This window comes from Palaemon carinicauda, chromosome 24 (genome assembly GCF_036898095.1).
Source record: "Palaemon carinicauda isolate YSFRI2023 chromosome 24, ASM3689809v2, whole genome shotgun sequence".
Lineage (NCBI taxonomy): Eukaryota > Metazoa > Arthropoda > Malacostraca > Decapoda > Palaemonidae > Palaemon > Palaemon carinicauda.
In genome coordinates, this window is record NC_090748.1 from 83,781,555 (window position 1) to 83,805,383 (window position 23,829).

General features: G+C 42.4%; 1 protein-coding gene across 4 annotated transcripts in view; it reads right to left on the minus strand.

Annotated features, from left to right (window-relative positions):
• Nucleotides 1-13,205: 13,205 nt before the first annotated feature.
• Nucleotides 13,206-23,829, minus strand: part of LOC137618184 (osmotic avoidance abnormal protein 3-like) — a 174,637-nt gene continuing 164,013 nt past the window's right edge. For all 4 annotated transcript variants that reach the window (XM_068348257.1, XM_068348255.1, XM_068348254.1 and 1 more), the window contains one exon: nucleotides 13,206-17,314. The gene's annotated coding sequence lies outside the window, so the exon portion shown is untranslated. The remainder of the gene's footprint in view (nucleotides 17,315-23,829) is intronic.

Below are 23,829 nucleotides of genomic sequence, written 5' to 3' on the forward strand. Positions count from 1 at the left end.
CTTACGATCTTTCCCCTTGAACGACGGGCAACACATAGGCAGGGGGCCTTCCGAGTGACTCTGTCGTCATCGTTTGGATACTCCTCCTCTGTTCGGATGTCAATGTCGCCATCTTCCCACGTGTTCTTGGAGGAAATCTGCTTGCGACCTTCACAGAGCTTGACTTCGGTCTTTTTCTTTCTCACTGACGGTGCCACTTCCCCCTATTACATGGGTTGCCGGCAGATTTTCTGCACGGGGAACAATTTTCCGTTAGAGGGACTACGTTTCGCTCCCCAATGGATTTCTTCATTAATTAAGTTGGAATAATAACTGGTTGTAGTTTAACTTTTAAGCTCTTAACGCCACACTCCTTCATGCTGCGATGGGCCAACGGCCATTCTTAACCAGCGGAGGGAGCGTATGACCTTTAGACTGTCCGCTCCCTCTTGGGAAACCCCCTTCCTGATGGAGGTTTACTGGTTCTCCTGAGTAGTTTGTTTTGTCAGCTAAGTTAATTAATTGTAATTTTTTTATTTTTTTATTTTTTTTTCAGTTCTTCACTGACGGAGATGTCGCCAGGTGAAGGGAGTGCACAGTCCTTAATATGTTTTTGTTCTCTCAATGGACACTTTTCCCATCTGCAGATTAGGTGCTCTTCTCGAGGGATTTTTTTAAAAATAATTTGTTTTTACATTCCTCAGCTAGCGATGCCATACTTTTTCGTTCAGCTAAGACAGCTGACGTAGAAGAGCAGAGCCATTCGTTCCTGTGGAATCTGCTGTCCCTGCGCTGTCACAGTCCTGTTCTCTTGCACCTGTGGCAGCTCCTGATCAGCACGCTGACCTCGAAACATTAGCTTCAACTATGTTTTCACAGGTAGTGCTTGATACAGACATTCAACTTGAACAATGCTTGTTGACGGGAAGCAAAGAGCGCTGCCCGGAGGTCCGCCTCCAGGAGTTGGACAACTTTCCCTTCGAGGAAGAGTCATTCTTCCCAGGTGTTGGGTCTGCTTACCCTTCTGAGAGAGAACTTTCCTTCATCATCTCTATCTAGCAACCTTCCCAGGCAGGTCTCTCGTCCTAGAGTGAAATCCCCCTTAGAGACAACGATATCTTCTAGACATCTTCCTGTTCCTGGTGAGCATTCTTCAGAAGATCTTCGCCGACATCAACGAGCTTGCAGAGTGCATGGTCCTCCTGAACGCTTCATATGTTCTCCTTTGCTTTTGGCTAAGAGTCGTCTCTTTGGCTCTCCTCATTCACCCATCGGACGATCTCCCTCAGAGGATTGTCAATCGCTAGGACCTCGCCGCTCGCTCATTCCTCATCACTCGTCCTATCTAGCACAGCTCTCTCCTAGAGATCGTCATCATGACGAACCTTGTCAGCCTTCACTCTCCAACCTCTCGCCACCTGACAGCTGTTCATGGTTTATCAGCTGCCATAGAATCTCTGGAGTCTCCGACTGCTCGCCGAGCTCCCGAAGTTCATGGTTCGCCAACTGTTCACAGTCCCCCTGCTTTTCATCATTCACCTGTGACTCGTCAACTGCCGGCTGTTCATCATTCTCTGGCTTCTCGCCGATCACCAATGGCTCGCCGTTTGCCTCAGACTTGCGATTGCTTATCCACCATCACTCTACAACCTCTCACCACCTGACAGCTGTTCGTGGTGCGCCAGCTGCTATAGAGTCTCCGAATTCTCCAACTGCTCATCAAGCTCCCGCAGTTTGTGGTTTGCTTCTCATCACTTAACTGTGACTCGTCAATCGCCGGCTGTTCATCATTCTTTGGCTTCTCGCTGGTCGCCACCAGCTCACCGTTTGTCAGCCTCCGTTAATCACCAGCTGCTCATCATTCTCCAGCTTTGCCTGGTTTTCCTGTGACTCGCCACTCGCCACTTCCTAGCTGTTCGCTAACCAGCCGCCATTCGCCCGAACGCCATCGTTTGCCAGACCGTAGGCGAACTCCTTTAGAATGGAGGCAGTCGTCCAGACACTTATTCTCGAGCTTCTCGTTGCGGTATTGGCACTTGCCAACCTACCGTTTGCCAGCGCCTCACATAGGTTTTCCTTATCTCTCTCCGGCCCGCAAGCGCAGATCATCAGATTCAGATCATCGTTCACCTAAAGTGCGTAAGTCTGTTTCCCACAGATCTACTCTCGATCACCATTTTCCAAGAACATCTTACCAGAAAGACGACTCCCGACAATCCCCTCTGGAAGAACCTACCTTCAGGGAACCCAAGCAGTCCAAACAGGCAGCCGCCCTGTTCCATTCCCGTGTAAGGTAAAACCTTCAAAGCCATAGCCATCCGCTTTTTCTTTCGTCCAGTTGTCGATAGATACAGGTAGGAAAGTCCTACCTTTTCAGAGACCCTCTCTGGGGGCCTCTCGGTCAGTGCTGCAGTTGACCTTCCTTCTCTCCCCTGGAGAGGAAATGAGGAGTAACTGAACCACAGGTGTCATCCCGGATCAAGCTGACACAGGTACAGACATCGAAGTGGAGGCTCAGCATCGTCGTTCCCACTCCTCCGCGAGTAGGCTCTCGCTTTCATCTCTCGAGTCACTGGCAAATCCTTTCCGCCCCTCCCCTATCGAATCCAGATCCTTACGGAAGGACGTCTCTCCCTCAGCAGGAGAGACACGAACAGATGACTGCTCAAGACATTCACTCCTGGAAGAATTCTTTCCTCCTCGGAAGGGGCTGAAGGACGCCAAGACTCGACCCAAAGGGTTTATGCAAGCGACACATCGCGCAAGGGACAACTTTGACCCACTCCAAAATGATGTCTCGTGGGTGGATAACTTCGATATCGACGACGACCATCATCCTAGAGCTGCTAGCCCTGTAGGGTGTGTTTCAATGTATGGGATCTAATTGACACCACCATGTATGCTTTTATTTATTGTGTTTTCCATATAAACTTGTCAGATGGTGTATTACATTTGAACTGAAATGAATGATAAAACAAATCAATATCTTAATATAAGCATCGAAAATTAATATGATTACAGAAAGTTAACACATGACAACAATATAAAACAATCACAATGATCACTTAAATCTCACAAGAATAAGTAGTTCTGTAAAAAAAAACATAAACATAGCGTCCTTACCTGGTACCTCGAGAACACACTAATTCCATAAACAATTTCGTCAGAACCCTTGTACAATGGCAATTAAAAACATGAATCATTTCTAGGGATTAACAACTAAAAATGTGTAACACACTAAGATAAAGAACAATCTACGCTTCCAAAATGTCGAACCTTCTTGAGACTTCACAGGAGAGAAGTTAACTTGCCAAGTGCACAAGGTGAACTGATTGGGAACTGGGAAGAAAGGATGGCAACGTTTATTACAGCACCCCATAACACAAAATTATCATAGAATACAAAATATCTATCAATTATTAGTACATAAATCAGAAATATCAAAGAATACAAAATGGATACAAAATATTTATCAATTATTATTATACATAAGGTACTTATAATACTATTCATTTTCAAATTACTGTATAGGCAAATGAAATCTTTATATCTGTTAGTTGAGCACTTTAACAGTATGGAGCGTTATATTTCCTACAAGTCTGAAGCTATCGGAGGCAGGGCAGAAGGAGTTGGAGCATGTCCTCTGGCAGGTCTTGGTCTTTGGTCTGCATAATGACCATCAAGGGGTTATCTGACCCGGCGGTGGCCCCTCAAGAGGGCAAAGACACGGTCTTGGACCATGTCTACGGCACTGTACTTGTGTGATCCTGATGTCACCAAGAAAATGCCTCTCGGTCGTAACTGGGAAAGGGATGCTGTGGACATAATCGATGCTTTTATCCAAGTGATAACTCTCTTTTTCTCGTCCTCAAGGAGGTTGTCCCATGATGGGTCCCCTCCTACGAGTTGGGAGTATGCATCTCTTTCCAACAAGGACAGAGAACTCGCAGCTCAGCTTTAAGAGAATATACTTTCTCTTTTTCTCCCACCTATGGAAGTGTGAGGGCGATTCTCTCCTTACCTACACATTCCGAACATACACTCGGTTGCCCGTCTCAACTGTTAATTCTTCGGACAGAACGATGTGTTTTCATTGATGTCTCTGAGCCTCTTCTCTAGTTCCTTCCTCTTTTCTTGGAACAGGTTAGATTTTTCAAACTATTCAACGAGAAGGCATTCGGTCAAAAAAGCAGTTAGTCCACAGGGCTTCCTGGGTACGTTTGACCACTAGGACATTCTCCTAACTTCCGGAATACTGTCATCAATGAATACCAGTTCTCACGAGAAGGTTTACCCTAGTGTCAACTTAGTTTGACAGGATCAGCTTCGTTCACTGAAGACTTCAGTATAACAGACTGATCCTAACAGACTCAATGGCCGACCTTTGTTACCACCGAGACTTCTCCCTAAGTTTACTGAGATTGGAGGATTAAAATAAATCTCAAGAGATACTCCGGTCTCTTTATCAGAGACACGTACCCTTAGATACGTTCATCGTCTTCATGCAGTAGTTTTTTCCGCAGATCGATGGGATCCTAGGAGAAGGATGACAGGAGATTTTCCTCTACAAGACGCACTTTCAGCAGCAGTGGTTACGTCTCATTATTATTATAATTATTATTACTTGCTAAGCAACAACCCTAGTTGGAAAAGCAGGATGCTATAAGCCATGGGGCCCCAACAGGGAAAATAGCCCAGTGAGGAAAGGAAACAAGGAAAAATAAAATATTTTAAGAGTAATAACATTAAAATAAATATTCTTATATAAACTATAAAAACTTTAACAAAACAAGAGGAAGAGAAATTAGATAGAATAGTGTGCCCGAGTGTACCCTCAAGCAAGAGAACTCTAACCCAAGACAGTGGAAGACCATGGTACAGAGGCTATAGCACTATCCAAGACTAGAGAACAATGGTTTGTTTTTGGAGTGTCCTCCTAGAAGAGCTGCTCACCAAAGCTAATGAGGCTCTTCTACCTTCACCAAGAGGAAAGTAATTACAGAACAATTATAATGCAGTAGTTAACCCCTTGGGTGAAAAAGAATTGTTTGGTAATCTCAGTGTTGTTAGATGTATGAGGACAGAGGAGAATCTGTAAAGGCCAGACTATTCTGTGTATGTGAAGGCAAATGGAAAATGAACCGTAACCAGAGGGAAGGATCCAATGTAGTACTACCTGGCCAGTCAAAGGACCCCATAACTCTCTAGTGGTAGTATCTCAACGGGTGGCTGGTGCCCTGGCCAACCTACTGTCTATGAAAGTCACCGTTTAACTAAGGTTCATCAAGCCCGCATTGGAGTCCTTCGAGTCCAGCGTCGTCTGGGGCACAAATAGGAACAGGAGGAGGATCCCCCCGTACAGTATTTCGCTGGTCTCGATGAGATCCGGGGAAGAGATGGACCCAAGACATCAATTGACAAATGGAAACTTCACCGAGGAGTCAACTTCCTTGGCCCTTCCCTGAATTGAATACTGTACTCCCTCCAGATGCATCAAAGAAAAGAGAGCCTCTGGGCTTTGGTCAGAGTCCAAATGGTACCACCCTTTAAGCCTCTCGGAGATGAGGGCAACCTTCCTCGGGGCAAGGGGTACCACCCCCATTGAGGAGAACTTGGTTTTGAGCTCCGGCTTCTTTCTCAGAGAACGTGCGATGTTGACCTTCAACTTTAGCTAGAACTCGTGGGTGGAAAACAGAGTGCAGCCAAGACGATCGCCTCTAGGTACTGGAACTCTCCCTTCTATTGTGGGGAGAATTGACGACTACAACAGCAAATGTTGATTGTGTCTATCCCGTCCATGGAAAAGACTTCCTTCACCCGTTGGTCTCCCCTTCAGAGAATTCTTCCAGTGAAGAGAGAGATTCATCCACTCCCCCGTTGAGGCAGTAGTCCCTCCACCAGCCACTATGCAGCAATATTCCCTCTTGCTGGAAGGATTGCCGACATTAACGGAAAACGGTGGCCGCCTTTCCTAGTTGGTCTCGCCACCATGGGATCCTTTTTACGACAATTGGGTTTGCCCATTCTCCCCCATTGACCTTCAGAGCAGGCCTCATCATCAGCAGTCTTCTCTCGTTAGAAGACTCGTCTTGCCTACTGACGTAGATCCTGAGAGATCCCGGGGGAATGGGATTCATCCATCCCCTGCCCTTGATCTTTGGGAACAGGCCATCAGACTCATCTTACCCTCTTGCCCAGCAGACTCGTTATGCCCAGTTGACTCATCTACAACTCCTGACAGAGAGAACCCCCTCAGCGACTCTTAACAGCCACATGTGAACATCTTTCACAAAGCAGTATCTTCGCTGTGACTTCACGCCTGGAAACTATCCAGCTCATCCTCTCCCAGGGAGTCTTTCCCGCAACAGGTTGCAAAGAGAATGTGTGGATACCTGTGTAGATCTTCGGCTTTGGCCATCCAGGCTAAGTGGACTGTAAGTTGGTATCATGGAAGGGATATCCCTCCCCTCGATACTACTATGCCAACATTAGGGGTGTTCTCCGGCTACCTACCGGGAGGAAAGCTTCTCTTGGTCTTGGCAATGAAATACCACTTCTAGTCCTTGAGCCTCGCCTTCAGACCGAAAGAAATTAACCTTTCCTTCACGTCAGCATCACCCCTCCTCATATGGACTTTTGAGCCTACGGACCCTTAGTCGAAAAGGAGATCTCAATCCAGGACTTCAAGCAGTAGATGTTCACCTGACCTTGATGACAGGTCTCCCGCTCGCATTGGCTTCAGCCAAGAGAGTCAGCAAACCCCATTGGACACCCATAGCATCTCTCATTCACGACGATGGGCCAAGTTATGCTCAACGACGCGCGGCCAGGTCATCGTCATCGCGTCCCCCCCCCCAAGCTCGGAACAGCGCGCTCACCGGAGGGAGGGAGGACTCCAGATAGGTCCAGGAACTTTCCTTCTTTTCAGGCAGACCCTACTTTGGTAACTCCTCCTAGGGATCTAACGATCCCCTTCCCTCCAGAGGGAGTATCTGACAGCACAGCTGTCAGTCGCCAGCCCTGGTTTGGGTCCCTTGTCAGAGCGGTCGTACAGGCTTTTAAGCCTGTTCTCTCTGAGCTGGGCCACAAATTAGTGGCAGTTTCGACTCCTGAAGAGGAAGAGAGGAGTAGCTGACGTGGTGACTTCTCCAAGGGCGATGCTGACTCCTCGGAAGTCTTTGAGGAAGGCCTCCTCCCCTCCCCCCCAGACTTTCTCTCCCTCCCCTTTGGACGAAGATTTCCTGTCCTCGGGGGAGTCACGTGAGGTGAGGCGTTCCCCCATCGCACCAATGAGGGAAACCCCACCTCGCGCAGAGAAGTCTTCTCGGGTAGGGGTGGAGAAGAGCCTCCCAACATCACTGTTGGAGTTCTGTTATCCCCCCCCCCCCCAGGAGGGAGTCGAAGGACTCCAAGACTATTCCGAAGTCGTCCTCAAGGATTAGACCAGAGCCAGCCAAGCCCTCGGAGAATGTCCACGAGTCCCCCCAAGAAGAGCCTTTGGGGACAGGAGACTTCGCTGCCAGCCCTTCAGGAGGAGAGCTACAGGAGTCAGAGCATGCGTTCTGGCAGGTTCTGATCCTTTGATCCTTATGAGGAATCTTAATGGGTTCGCGGACCCAGAGATTCCTCCTCGTGAGGGCAAGGACACGGTCTTGGACCGAATCTTTGGTACTCAAAAACCCTCTAGGGCCAGTGCGGCTTTGCCCTGGTCCCAAGGGGTTAAGAATGCCAGAGATAAGGTCGAGGGCCAGCTCTCCGAGCATGCCTTCTCCAGCCGTTCCAGCGACGGTAACAAACTCCTCCCGCCTCCTCATGTCCATCAGAGGAGGTACAGTACTTCGACATCATGGAGGAGACTTGTTTAGCTCTTCCCTTACACCACTCTTTGGAAGAGCTTACCAGGGGAGTCCCTCTAGAGAGACTCTCCAGCCGGCAAGTGTCTTTCTCGGCTACGGAGATTCTGAGCCAGGAGAAGGTGGCGAAGTGTGCCATGCAGGCAACTTCGTGGCTGGACATCTGACTAGGGTCTCTGGGCATCCTGTTACGATCTGAGGACTTGTCAAAGGAGAGTACCAGGATGGCCATGGTGACCTTTCTACTTTCAGGCACTCGTACCATCGAGTTTCTAGCCCACCAAGTCTCGAACTTGTGGGCTAATACCATCTTGAAGCGTCGAGATGCGGTGTCTTGAGAGATTCCACCAGAAGGTCCCCAGCACTGAGATCAGCAGGCTCAGACATTCCTCCATCTTGAGGAGGAATCTGTTTGAGCCTAAGGACGTGGAGCAGGCGGCTGAGAGGTAGAGGAAGTCCAACCAGGACTCTCTCCTACATAGGGCTTTAACATCAAAGCCCTATAAACCTCCAGCAACCCAACAACCACGCCCTACCAAGACCACGAAACCGGCAGCAGCAGCGAAGACAACGGTGTCAAAGCCCTTTCCTGTCAAGGACAAGAAAGGCAAAAAGTTCTCCAGGGGAGGGAAAAATCCTAGAGGGAGTGGCCGAGGTCACAAACGCTAGGATTGGCAGTCCCCCTGCATGTATACCAGTGGGGGGATGCCTAAAAAGTTGCGCAAGCAGGTGGCAGCAACTCAGGGCCGATTCCTGGACGATTTCCGTAATCAGTCAAGGATATCGCGTCCCGTTCATAACATCTCTACCTCCCCTGACAGCGAATCCAGTGTCGTTGAGCTCCCTTGCTATGGGATCGGCAAGGGGGCAAGCCCTTCGGGCAGAAGGCGAGACTATGTTGAAGGAGGGCGCGCTCCAAGAGGTCGTCGACGGGTCCCCAGGCTTCTTCTGTCGACTCTTTCTTGTAAAGAAGGCGTCTGGAGGCTGGAGACCAGTCATCGACCTCTTAGCTCTGAACAGGTTTGTCAAGCAGACCCCGTTCAGCATGGAGACGGCAGACACAGTCAGACTTGCAGTGAAACCACAAGACTTCATGTGTACACTGGATCTGAAGGACGCGTACTTCCAGATCCCAGTCCATCCGTCTTCAAGGAAGTACTTAAGTCTCAGCCTAGACAACAAGATCTACCAGTTCAAGGTGCTGTGTTTCGGTCTCTCCACAGCACCTCAGGTTTTCACCAAAGTGTTCACCCTAATATCGTCGTGGGCACACAGGATCGGCATCCATCTCCTCCGTTATCTGGACGACTGGCTGATCCTAGCAGACTCGGATTCAGCCCTTCTTCGACACCGAGACAAACTTCTGGGACTTTTCCAAGATCTGGGGATCATGGTAAATCTCGAGAAGTCTTCTCTGCTTTCTACTCAAAGACTGGTATATCTAGGCATGATCATAGACACCAATCTCCACAAAGCCTTCCCATCAGACGACAGGATAGCAAGGCTGAGGAGGGTCGCGTGTCCTTTCCTCAGACGAGAAGAACTCCCAGCCCAATCGTGGTTACGTCTCCTCGGTCACCCCTCATCCTTGGCCCGTCTAGTTCCCAACGGGCGCCTCAGAATGAGATCTCGGCAATGGCGACTCAAGTCCCGGTGGAATCAAGGACACGATTCCCCGGACGTCATGATCCCTATGGGTCCTGCGGAACGGACGGATTTTCTGTGGTGGGTGAAAGACGAGAACCTACGAAGGGGAGTGGATCTTCTCGTCCTCCCCCCGGATTTGATGCTGTTTTCGAACGCCTCAAAGAAAGGGTGGGGGCCCACGTTCTGCACCACAGGACCTCAGGCCTGTGGTCAGAATCAGAAAAATGCCTCCATATAAATCTGCTAGAAATGAAGGCCGTATTCCTGGCCCTTCAACAGTTCCAACAATACCTGGCGGGTCACTCTGTGGTGGTGATGAATGACAACGCCACAGTAGTGGCTTACATCAACAAGCAGGGAGATACCTTTTCAGAACAGCTATCCCATCTCGCAGTAGAGATACTGAGATGGACCGAAGTCCACTCGATTCCACTATCGGCTCGCTTCATTCCAGGCAAGAGGAATGTGCTCGCCAACAGTCTGAGCAGAGCGTCTCAGATAGTGAGTACCGAGTGGTCTTTGGATCATGTAGTAGGCAACAAAGTCCTGACTTTGTGGGGTTCCCCGACTGTGGATCTGTTCGCTACAGCGCTGAACTTCAAGCTCCCGCTGTACTGCTCCCCAGTCCCGGATCCCAAGGCACTCTGGCAAGATGCCTTCCAACAACGGTGGGACAACATCGACGTATACGCCTTTCCCCTGTTCTGTCTGATGAGGAGGGTACTCAACAAGACCAGAATATCGGTCAATCTCTCGATGACCCTTATAGCTCCGCTATGGCATCACGCGGAATGGTTTCCAGACCTTCTGCAACTCCTAACGGAACTTCCGAGAGAACTCCCTCCACGACAGGAGCTACTCAAACAACCAGACGCCAAAACATCTTTCACAAAGCCGTAGCTTCGCTTCGACTTCACGCCTGGAGACTATCCAGTATCTCCTCACAGAGAGAGGATTTTCGCAACAGGTTGCGAACAGGATGTCTGGACACCTGCGAAGGTCATCCGCAGAGGTCTACCCGGCAAAGTGGAGAGTTTTCTGTGGTTGGTGTCGTGGAGGGGCTCTTCACTCGATGCCACTATTCCACCAATAGCGGAGTTCTTCATGTATTTGCGAGAAGAAATGCGCCTTTCAGTCTCGGCAGTGAAAGGCTATCGCTCGGCCTTAAGTCTAGCCTTCAGGCTCAAAAAGTGGACATTTCTTCTTCGCTGGAACTTTCCCTACTCATACGAAGTTATGAACTGACCTGCCCTCAGTCGGAAGTGAGACCTCTTCCATGGAACGTGGTTCGAGTTCTCAGGTCTCTTAAGAGACCTCCCTTCGAACCATTACGCCAGGCTTCAGATCGGCACCTGACTTGGAAGACGGTGTTCCTACTAGCTTTGGCCTCGGCTAAGCGAGTCGGTAAACTTCATGGTCTCTCATATGACATCGCCCATTCAAGGGGATGTGGGGAGCTAACGTTCAGATTCGTCCCCGAGTTTGTTGCTAAGACTCAGAATCCGGGAGTGCCGGACCCTCGGTTCAACTCTTTCCAGATTTCGAGTCTTCGTTCTGTAACAGATGACCCAGACCATCTCCTACTGTGTCCAGTAAGGAGTCTGAGGCTACAGTATATCTCAAAAGAACGGCTGCAGTTCATCCCCAAGTGCAGGCATTGTTTGTGAGCACTGGGAGGACAAAGAGGAGGGTTACCAAGAATACTATCTCGGCATGGATTCGTAAGGTAATCCATCTGTCCCTGAATCCTGATCCTCCTCCGTCACGGCGCCCTAGAGCACATGATGTCAGGGGCATAGCTACGTATCTGGCCTTCAAAAAGAACTTCTCAGTGACGCAGGTTCTACAAGCTGGGGTGTGGAAGCGTCAAACGACCTTCACAGCCTGCAAGACGTGACCCACAGGAGGCTCGATACGTTCTCTATCGTCCCTGTGATGGCTGCACAACAGCTGGTTTAAACCTCAGGCTCCTTAATGGACGAGTAGCAGAAGGTTGTGGGCATTGTTACCCGGTTTTAGTCTGCATGAATGAAAAGGTTTGTCTGGCCCTTATTCTTTTCTTCATCCTCCCCTCTCTTGGGGAAAGCAGCATCCTGGGTTCTCTGCGCAGCTGACCTCGAACCACTGCAGGTAAACCATGTCTCCCTGTGTTCCTAGTATTAAGCTAATACTGTCACATCCCCATACCCTGAGGAGGTGGTATTGGGAGAGTCCTAGCCTAAAGTTTCCATCTAAAGGACTATAGGTCTACTTCCTAGGACGAGTCACTCTTCAAACCTTCACACACAGCTTACGTAGGCCGCAGCCCTTGCACAGCAAGGTGCTAGCGAGGTGCAGGGACTCCTTATTGTTGAGTGCTGACACACTCAGATACTGAGTACCCGGGCAAAGCCAAAAGCCAGTACTGGCCGGGACTTACCACCCTTCCTAAGGGTTGAGTCACCCATATTAAATAGCGTGGTTTGTATTTCAGTTACGGAACAAATGACAAATTCGTAGGTAATTTGTTTTCCTAACGTATAAACCTTAGCTATTTAATCAAACTTGCCCGCCAACCCTATCCCCCGTGAAGTCCTACCTCTAAGCAAAGGGAGCTCAGCACGTGTGTGTGTGGGGGGGGGTTTAGCAAGTTACCCTCCCTACCCCCCGCTAACTAGCGGTGTGGTAGTAAACCCTCGTTAAAATTCTAATGGCTTGTAATTTCAGCTACGCCGAAAGTAATTACCCATAATAAATAACTAAGGTTTGTATAGTTAGGAAAAATACAAATTACATACGAATTTGTCATATTTTTAAGACAAACACTACAGTGGAGGTCAGAGTTTACCTGGGATTAAGTCTGGGATGAATGATAAGAATGACTGGCTCTTTTCTTTCTTTTATCTTCCCCTCTTTTGAGGAACAGCACCTGCAGTACTCTGCAAGCTTGCCTCTGCTGTCTGCAGGTAAAACCATTTCCCTTGTGTAACCTGGTATAAGATATGTGTACTTGTTCCGTCCCCATACCCCCCTGGCGAGGTGGGATTGGGTAATGTTTATGGTCGATTCAAAGATTCTTATATTTTGGAAAATTCTTACCAAGACTAGTGCTGCTAGTAACACACAATCACAGAGATCGCTCAGGCTGCTAACCGTGCTTTGCACGGAATTTAGCTAGGTGTCAGGGATTCTCCCTGTTACATGTGGAGCACATATGAGGAAAACTGGGGGTCAAAAACCAGCCAGTTGGTTCGGACTTCCACCCACCTAAAGGACGAGTCCTCCCTAATAAAGAGCGAAAAGTTTGTATTCTGGTGTCAGAAAAAATGACAAATTTGGAAGTAAATTGTATTTTCCCTAACCATACAAACCTGTAGCTCTTTATACATATTGGCCCACCATCACTGATAAGTACTGCCTGCAAGTAAAAGTGACGATAGAACACAGGTGTCTGTGTTTGAGTAGGGTAGGGCCCCCTCCCCCCCCCCCAGTAGTTACACCTAGCTAAAAGTCTTATGGCTAGTTTCACCTTCGCTAAAAGTATACTGTATTCCCTAATAAAGAGCTACAGGTTTGTATGGTTAGGAAAATGGTAAATGTTTTCCTCCAAGTTTGTCATATTACATAGCAATTTAATTTTACTAATTTTTAATCTGTGCATTATCAGTCCAAAAACTATTTCTATATAAAAATTGAATAAAACATCAAAGTAAGGCAGTACTAAAACCAAATTTGTAAACAGTCATATATTTATAAAGTGATATTTCTTTTGACTTCACACAAGATAGTATTTATATGTACAGTTTCTGTGTTAATAATTAAAAGACCATATTGAACATATATTTTTGTTAAAGAGCTTCTGTGAGGAATTTAATAATGCCTATCCGAATATTGTGAATTCCATGTAACTTATCAATTTCATTTTCAGGCACACCTGTAATAATAATTAATAAATTCATAGCATGACCAACTAAGTTATGGTATTATTCAGTAATTTCAGCACTTAAGCAAAACAATATTTCCAGTTCCATGGAAATTTATAAATCAACCTGATTTATGTACTGTAATTTTATATATATGGTAATTAAAAAAATCTTGTACATTATTAGAGTTGTGCCACATTAACTTAAAACACTTTTCCATGGACAAACAATACAGTTATATATCCTAATTGCGAACAGCATTCTGATGAAATACATCATTATGGTTATGCCACTTTCTTGTTACTCTTTTATTTCTTATGCCAATCAAGTTTACTTCTAGAAAAATTGCCTGGCTAGAAACTCGATATACAGAATAGAATCATCTCTAAATTTTACATTCATTGTTTATCATACACTTCAGGGATTTTATTTTTGAAAATTATAGACAGACTTAAATATAAAACTAGAAAATAAGGAAACTTTTAAAGAATTAATTTTTTCAAGCAAGACAATTTAAAAAAGCTATGTCAGTATATCACATGAACAGTCATGTAAAATTATAATTTACAAGAAATATTCAACCAAGTTATGTTAGATTTCACTAGAAAATGAGATACTTAGAAAACTTTAGCACATGGACTTTTTTGGCCCCTTTCGCTTTAAAACTAAACTTCCAATTTTTCATACAAATTTTGGAAAATTACAGTGACCGAAGTGTCGTTCTTGGTCATTTTATTGGGAAGAGAAGCACATTCGACAGCCCGGTCATAAAGTAAGTCATTAATTTGTTTTTATTGAATTTTAGTATTTCAAAACTTATTTATCAAAATCAGCCGGATGTTTGACTTGATTGTAACAAATGGCAACAATAAAAATCAGATGAACCCAAACACATTTGATACATGGATGACAATGTTTGGAAATGAAATACGGTACATGTAGTCAAAGTGAATTACAATAATTTTTGTCTTTTACTGCAAAATGAAAATTTATTCCCTGATGTTTTCTAGAATTTAATAAGATGAAATTAAGAGGTAAACACTTGTATATTGCAATGGATACCAGAACTGGTAAAGAACCAGGCAAGTTTTATTTCATTACAATGTTCTACTAGAAAACTGGATATAATTCTCAGACACAACACAATGGAAACTTTTCCTTGTCAATTTAACCTTCTGTACCTTACTAATATGAGCTGGTCTTTTAAGTTTAATTTGAAATTCTAAACCTCAGTAAATCAGCTCTCGGCAAAAACAGTTAATTTATTTTTAGTCATGAGGTGCAGCTCTAGGTAACAACCATAGTGGAGTAATTTTTCAATCTGTATAACAATGCTTTGAATATATCAATTTAAAAACATTTCCTAAGGTGACATTCTTTAATTTGGCCTGTATATTTGCAAGTATTTATCTAGAAAAATACAATTTTCATTGAGTACAGCTTCGCAAAGCTATATATCCTCTTAAGATATTTGTATTTACATTATCTATCTGTCATTGATAGACAGATTTAGTGCAAAGTAAATTTCAATATTGGTATATGAAGGTAAAAGAACATTCAACTGCTGTGTGTGAAATTTACAAATTGACAGACTGAAAGCAAATAAAAAGATGTTTTGATGGAATGACTTACAGCTGAAAATTCGTTCAGGATTAAACATAAATACAGTAATAAATATTCATAGTTTTTTAACATAACAATTTCAAGTACAATCTAAGTAGAGACTAGGCACTTTGAATGGTAAATCACTGCCATTTCTAAAGCTATTTAAGATCCCTGGACATGGCCGTTTGCATCAATGACCATATGACGTATCTAAAATTCATAATTAATGTAATGTCAAATATACAATAGTATGCAACACTTGTGCTTGTGTATACAATCTACATATATGCATACAATATTACTATACATACAAAATTTTTTAAAATCATTGGAGCTTGCTTTATCTTGTATACATTTATTCATATTACTGTATAACTAGTACTGTATTTGTGTGATTATTAGCATAATAATATACATCACATTCAGCCTGATAAAATACAAAGGTATCAATTACAAATTTCAAGATTTAGTAGTAATAAATTTTCTCGTGTTTTTTGAAGGAAGTAATTATGGAATGTAACTGATCACATCTTTAAAAAATCTGAAATTTTGTGGTCTTTTCCATAACTTTTTATTGTAACTGTGAAAATGTATACACACACTAAAGAGTCTATGAAGTTTAAGTTGATGAATTTTTTTTAGCAGAAAACTTGTACACCGAGTAATTTGAAATATTGTACGAGTGCTTCGGTCACACAATATAATCTATAAACCACATATTTCATAATTATTTACAAAAGAAGGCATTATACTGTACAATCTTGCTTCAATTTTATTTCTTTTGCTCAATAAATCTCTCATCTTCACAGACACAAACACATAGCTATCTCTAATATCACATTGTGTACATTCATGTGGTATAATCTCTATTATATATATCTGCTCTTCTTTCAACTAAATACTCCTATCATTATTTTTCAGTTCATAAAATGGAATTGGGAAAATGAACTCAGGAAGTAATGGCTTATTTTCTGGATCTAATCTCCAATATAACAGATATACTTAATTAAAACATTTTCTTTTATACTTATATTCATCCACTTTCTCTGCTACACCAAGCCAAGAAACTCCTTTCCTCCTTTGTCTTTCTATTATATGCAGTACTATCTCAGCAGTCTGCTCTTTTAAATATAAATACATACATACCTACACACCCTACGTACCTATTTTCTCAGTTGGAATAAACTAAAAGAGTTGTTTTCACGTCATAAGCATTTTATCTTCTGGAACAAACAAGCTAAAAAAATATTACTGCTCTCTTTTGCTCAAATATATATAACTATCAATCTCATCCTGCACACATGATACAGTATAAAACATGGTGTTCAGTATCACTTTTTCTTCAAACTCTTGTCATCACAAATGGAATAACTTCTAATTCAAATAAAGAATATATTGCAACCAAATTAAGGCTTGAGAAAACCTACCCAAACTTTATGCATCCTACAGCACTGTTCACAGTTTTAACCTTTCTAAACAGGATAAAAATGTAATTTACTTTCTCTTGTGAATTTGTAATCAGTTTCATTTTCATTAACTGTAGAGATCTAGTTAATAAAAGATTCTCTGTTTAAAAATTGTTCGGTCTCATTAATTTTTGTATGTTCACTTAACATTTATTTCTTATATTCTATATACTGTACAATATAGTTACCTTTATCAAAATAAATAGACTGTACCTACAATTGATTTCAATCAATTATATACAGAATGATTAGAGGCTGTACACAAAGGACACAGTAATATAAAGGATGAAGCAAGAACCAGTATAGTCAGGATATAAAATCAGGATATAAAATTTAACTTAAAACCTATTTTCATATGTGAGTTGGAATTACAAGCTGTAAGTTATTCCTGTATTTCATGTGTAATCCTATGCTTGCTTTTTTATCAAAGTATTTACACTTCCTTGCACAATATGTATCAATTTACCTTAGTACAAAATCTTTAACAAAAAGCAGCAGCTAAACTTCACTTCTATGACTGACTTCTTTCAAGTTATATAGTCCCAAACAGAAGCCAATATCAACAAAGTAAAGGTAGTTGGCAACTGATGTATGAAATGTGTGCTTTTGTTGACAGTTCCATATTTGGAGATTGGCAAGTATTTTACCTAAAATTTATTTGGTAATTTGTTTTCCAAAACCCATACCAAGTCATAGGAAATTATGGAAACAAATGAGGGTAGCATCTTCAATTGGTGTCAAATGGCGAGGTCAGTGGTGACGAAACGGGTAAGGCCACACCACCTGACTTCTCCCGATAAATGCAGGGGAAAGGCCAATTTGGGTATAGATATCACAGTCAGTGGCTATTTTACTTATATATCTGCAATGATAATAATACTGTAGTAGTAACTAAAAGGAATAAAAATACATTAAACAAGCCAAAGTAATTAATAATATAATGAAAGTATCACTGTCAAATTGAGATCTAATAAACCAGGAGTGAATGAACATTTAACTCATAACTTGCCACCAAGCACATTTTTTTATAACTTGACCAATGGTGAAGTCCTCCAACTCCAGACTCAAGAGACTGGGTAGCTGTCAAAACAGCCACCGTCTACTGATGGAAAATTCATTATTGACCAAAGTGTGGTAAAATTAAAATTTTCAATCAAACCCTATTCTGACACTAGAACCAACTGTACCTGCAGGTATCCATTCACCTACCACTTCATATTTTGTAAAGATTTCAAAGGAACCAAAGAGGTGAATGGGTTGGAAGGATCATTCTGTATGCAAGTGATGGGTTTGTATGGAAAACTAGAACATAGTGTATTTTGCAGATTTTTTATCCTTAATGCTAATAATCATATGAATGTCTTAATTCCTATTCAAGTGGGACAATAGGTTGTTTAGTCCAAGACTGTTTGCCAAGAGACAAAGAAACTTGGTGGTGGAATAATTATGTACAAGAGAAAATCAAGATGAAGAGAAATGCAAAGAAAAGGTATGATGAAAGAGGCACTGAAGAAGATAAGGAGAGAAGTAGATTAGCAAAGAAAGAAGCAAAAGTGGTGGTAGCACAGTCAAAACAACAAGCATTGGATAATGTATATGAAGATTTTGACACAAAGGGTCAAAAGAAGATTTACAAGATTGCTAAAGGAAGAAATAAAGGGACCAAAGATATTACCCACATCAAGCAGGAAAAGAATGAGGATGGAGTGGTAATGTGTAGCTCAAGTGATATAAAGGGGGAGGAAGCAGTACTTTGAAAGATTGCTAAATGAAGAAAATCCAAGATCTGTAATTGGAGGTGGAAATCCAAATTTAGGAAAGGTAAGAGATATAGATAGAGAAGAAATTAAGGTTTCCCATAGCAAGATAAAAATTGGAAAAGCTACGGGACCTGATGAGATCCCAGTGGAATTCTGGAAATGCTTGGGGGAGTTTGGAGTGGATATGCTGTGGGATTTGATGAAAAAGAAACACCGGAAAGAAAAGATCCCCAGAATGTGGAGGAATGGCTTTTTAATACCCATATTCAAAGAAAAGGGGGATGTACAAAATTTTAATAATTATAGGGCAATTAAACTCCTCCCATATACTATGAAGCTTTGGGAAAGGATTATAGAGCATAGGATAAGGGAAGTGACCAAGAATGGAGAAGAGCAGTTTGGATTTATGCCAGGAAGAAGCATGACGGATGCAATGTTTGCACTAAGGCAGTTGATGAAAGAATAGAGAAGGCCAAAAGGAGTTAAATATAGTATTTATTGACGTAGAGAAGGCTTATGATAGAGTTTCATGGCAGGGGATATGGAGATGTCTGAGAGAGAGGGGAACACCAAAAAAAATGTTAGACTGATCAGATATATATATATATATATATATATATATATATATATATATATATATATATATATATATATATATATATATATATATATATATATATATGTGTGTGTGTGTGTGTGTGGAGCAGGCACACAAATAAGAACAAGTGCTGGTTTGACTGAGACGTTTGAAGTAGGGGTTGGGTCAAACCAGGGGTCGTCATTAAGCTTCTACTGTTTAATATAGTAATAAATATTATTACTGAAAGAGCAAGGGAACAGTTACCATGGACTATGCTGTTCGCAGATGATATAGTTCTGTGTGATGAAACCAGAGGATTGGAGGGGAAGCTGGAGTGATGGAGAGAAGAATTGGAGAGCAGAGGGCTAAAGAAAAGTAGAACAAAAACCAAGTATATGTGTTGCAACCCGCAGAATCAATTGAATGACATACATTTGCTGGGTGAAATAGTAAAGATAGAAAAATTCAAGTACCTAGGGTGATGTGTGGAGGAAACAGCAGAGCTCCAAATGGAAGTAAACAGTAGAATTCAATTTGGATGGAATAATTGGAAGAGAGTGTCGGGAGTGTTGTATAATCGAAGGATAAACTTAAAAAAGTTAAAGGTACATAAAACTGTATCGAAACCTGCCATGACATAAGGTGCAAAGACCTAGCCTATGAAAAAGATCTCCCCCATAGATGCTGAAGGCTTGACAAGGATGGGGGGGGGGATGGCTTAGTGATTAGCAGCTGGGCTCTAATGAACAATGGAAACTGCCTTCCCACTGGACATCGGTGCCCAATTGTTGATTCAACTAAATCAGTCAGTACTTTCTCTTTTCCTTTTGGTTACTTCTTTTATTCTCCAATCTCTTACTTTTGGGCTTGAACTTGTTGATGACTTTGGCTTGTTTGATCATACAGTACTTTGGCAATTTCTTTGGCATTTGGCAGTGTGGGATGGATGGCATTCCATCTCGACCTGTACCAATTTAGATGCCATCGCCCTCTGGTAGACCCCCATTGGGTGCAGACCAAGTCTGTTAAGAGTCGGGCTCTAGTGATCCGGTTTTAGGTCTTCCATGCCTGGCGTCGCCGGTGGGAGGGGCTAACTACCCCCCCCTCTGACCAGTGTACGGCCACCTAAAGAGAGGCAGCCCCTCTCTAAAAGAGGACTTGTTGGGCCACATGGGATAGGAGGACTGACATCCTCCGATAAGAGGTGGATAATCTGGCTTGCTTTTTCCAAAAAAACCAACCCGTGTTGACGACCTGGTTAATACAAACATAGACCTCGGTACAGACAGCTCCAACTCAGGTTTTAATATTACAACATTAGAACCTTATTCATGTTGTGTAAAGAATAATAAGAAGACACTAGAGAAGAAGAGAGAGGGTGAGAAATGATGACAGTACAGAAAAATATAGAAAAGTAGAAGTATTACCAGGTCACTATGAAGTAGTGAATTATGAAAATTTTTTATTTTGGAATTTGAAAATGGAAGACTTGAGCATGTACATGTTTTCAAAGCTAACAGGGAAATAGTTACTATATGTGGAGGGCAGCCAAAAATTCTTCCCCAGGGAAATGGAAGTCTCTTGATAGAAACACTATCCCCAATACAAGGTGAAAGATTAAAAACAACTTTAGATGGTCATAAGTGTCCAATGCGTTTCGCACCCAACTTTCAAACTGAGTAGGGATGTGATATATGCTCCAGAATTGCTGGACATAAGAGGAAAAAGAAATTAAGGATGAATTGAAAAGTCAAGGAGTAGTAAAAGTAGTCAGAATGAGAAAGAGAGTTGGAGAACAACGTATTCCTCTCGCTACTTTGATGCAGATTACCAAATGTTATTAAAGCGGGTTGGCTATCTTTGAAGGTGAAACCATATATCCCTTCACCATTGCGATGTTATCATTGCCAAATGTATGGCCATTTAAGCCAGAAATGCAATGAAAAACTAAATAATAAGCCAGCTGTTTGTGCCAACTCTGGAAAAAATAGTCAGGAAGCATGCACAGAAAATCCGAATTGCATACATTGTGGGGAAGCACACCCAGCTACATCTAAAAGTTGTATTAAGTTTATTTTTGAAAAATAAATGCAAGCCATTAGGACTATGGAAAGGGTTACTTTTAAAGAGGGTTTTGAAAGAGCTCTTGAAAAGCAGATAAGACCAGGGCAACCTTTTTCAATGATTCTGAAGAAAAACTTGCCAAAGCACACAGACGAAAATTATATCCTCACTTCTAACCTAAAGAAACATATGCAAGTAATGAAAAAAGAGGTTGAAAGTCCCATTGAAAATTTATATCCAGAAGTTGTAGAAAAATCACAACAGGTTCTTAAAGATCTGAAAGATACTGTATTCAAAAGCCATCTACTCCAATTCTAAACAATAGTACAAACCTCTCTCAGGCCATGTCCTTGCCTGATCTGATGGAGTTTCAACTTGAAACCAATTTACCTGATGAACTTGTAGTGGGGAAGGTGCAAAAACCTGATAGCTCACAAGCTTTTAATCGAAAAAGAGAGAGACCTCCATCTCTCTCGCCTCCTACCATGAGAAACATTAAAGTCACGACTTCAAATAAATATGATGTATTGTCTGCTGATGTTTCTGATCAACTGGAAGACAACTTAAATAAAACAGAAATTCAAGTTGAGGTCCACCATCCTCCTCAACAATAAGATCAAAAGGACACAAAGAAAAAGACAATCACAAAACCCAAAATATCAAGATCCGCCCTTGAGATACCACCGGGAAATAGTGTTAGATCAAATATTGCCAATGGGAAGACTTCATCCAAGGTGCCTTCCAAAAAATAAACTTTAGTTTTTTCCTCCATTTTGCAATGGAATTGCCAGAGTTTAAAGGTGAAATATGAAGAACTTAAGCTGCTCATACGTAAGCACTCCCCTAAAATTGTTTGTCTACAGGAGAGCAAGCTTGATGCTAATACTCCTTAGCCTTGAGAGTATGTTAGCTATAGGACACCATATGATCAACGAGCAGGGAGCCATGGGGGAAGTCTTATATACATTCATCAAGAAGTTCTCCAAATATCTTTGTCGATCTGTACCCCTCTGCAAGCAGTGGTTGTACAGATTTATATAGAGAGAAAATATACAATCTGTGCTCTTTATTTGCCTCCAAATGATAACATCTCATATGATAATTTAGTAGAGGTGATTAAACAACTCCCACAACCTTTTCTCTTACTAGGAGATATTAATAGTTGACATCCTTTATGGGGTGATGTTTTGGCAAACACAAGGGGTAATATTAACGGATTTTGAGCAAAGCGAAAAATCTATTTTTGGGTGATATGGCCATGTCGTCCTGATGGAAGGTTCCTTTAGGTAGCTTTCTAAGGGATATTTGGCTACAGTGATACTCCCAGAGAATTATCCATAGGTTTCCAGAATTCCAACTCCTGGCGCGAGTATCTTTATTATAACTTTTAAGGATATCGCATAATATCAGGGGACGTATCTCTTGATACGACACATTGCAATCTTCACCCCGAATAGATTTTACGCTTTGAGGGAGATAAGAGTGGCAAAATTGAAGGGGAGCCGTTATCAAGGTTACCAGGTGGATCCCCTCCCAGTACTACTATGGCGAAACTATTCCTTGTTGCATTTAAGCATGGATAGTCGCAGATAGAGTAGTTTTGGGTGGGGACTTTCGTTACATAGTTGTATAATCCTTTTTGAAAGAAGGGAGGGTCCATCAGGACGACATGGCCATATCACCCAAAAATAGATTTCTTGCTGACATTAACGTTATTTGTCATATCCACTAACTTAGGGCTTCCTACCCCCTGCAGGGAGATTGTCGATATCGACTATAAGACGTCAAAGTTTGTATTCCGTAGGAACAAAGTGGAACTTTTTAAAGATTACCAGGTTGTTCTTTCTGAGGTTATATTTCCTTATAAAGATTGCGGAAAACAGCCAGGATCTCATGTTTCACCATTACATGGGGCTCTCTTAAATTCAAGCTGGGAGTACTGTAATAGGACTTATTTCTTCTGAAGACATTATAACTACAGAGGAAACAAAGCTTTTTGAGGTATACAACAAACTTGAAAGATAATGATGTTCTTCATCATCGTCATCATCTCCTCCTAGGATCTTTTGATGCAAAGGGCCTCGGTTAGATTTCACCAGTCGTCTCTATCTTGAGCTTTTAATCCAATACTTCTCCATTCATCATCTACTTTGCGCTTCCTAGTCCTCAGCTATGTTGGCCTGGGTCTACCAACTCTTCTAGTGCCTTATGGAGCCCGCCCAGCTGAACGTTTGGTAAACTAATCTCTCTCGGGGAGTGCAAAGAGCATGCCCAAACCATCTCCATCTACCTCTCATCATGATCTCATCCACATATGTCACTTGAGTAATCTCTCATAGTTAAATTTCTAATCGTGTCCTGCCATTTAAATCCTTATATCCTTGTGAGGGCTTTGTTCTCGAATCTACCAAATCTATTGGAGATTGTTTCATTGTCACACCATGACTCATGTCCATAGAGTAACACTGATCTCACTAATCTGATAAATAGTGTGATTTTTACTGTAATTTCAGTCTATTTGATTTCCAGATTTTACATATAAGATATTTGCCCATATTTCTATTTTGGAATGATTTGTCAAATATGGAATAGCCCTTAATATCCAGAAAAGTATTTTGTAAACCATGAAGTTGATTTTGTGAGTATAAAATCTTTAGTCATGACTACACAGTTGGTCCTCACAAAGTTATGGCCAACCGTGAACTTCTGTATTTCATAAAATATAACATACAAAATATACAAATCTCTCATTTTTTATGGGGCTTGACAAGGAAGCTTGAGAGTCCTTCAGTAATTGCACATTGAAATACAACCTATCTGAGATTTACCAAAGCCATGTAATGACTGGTGTTGGACTGTTCAGCATGATTCATCTTTTAGGAAAGTAAAGGAAGTACTTACTGCAATAGGGGTGCATATTTTGATTCAACTTTGCAGACAATGTGGCAGACCGATGCATAAACGTCATGGTCC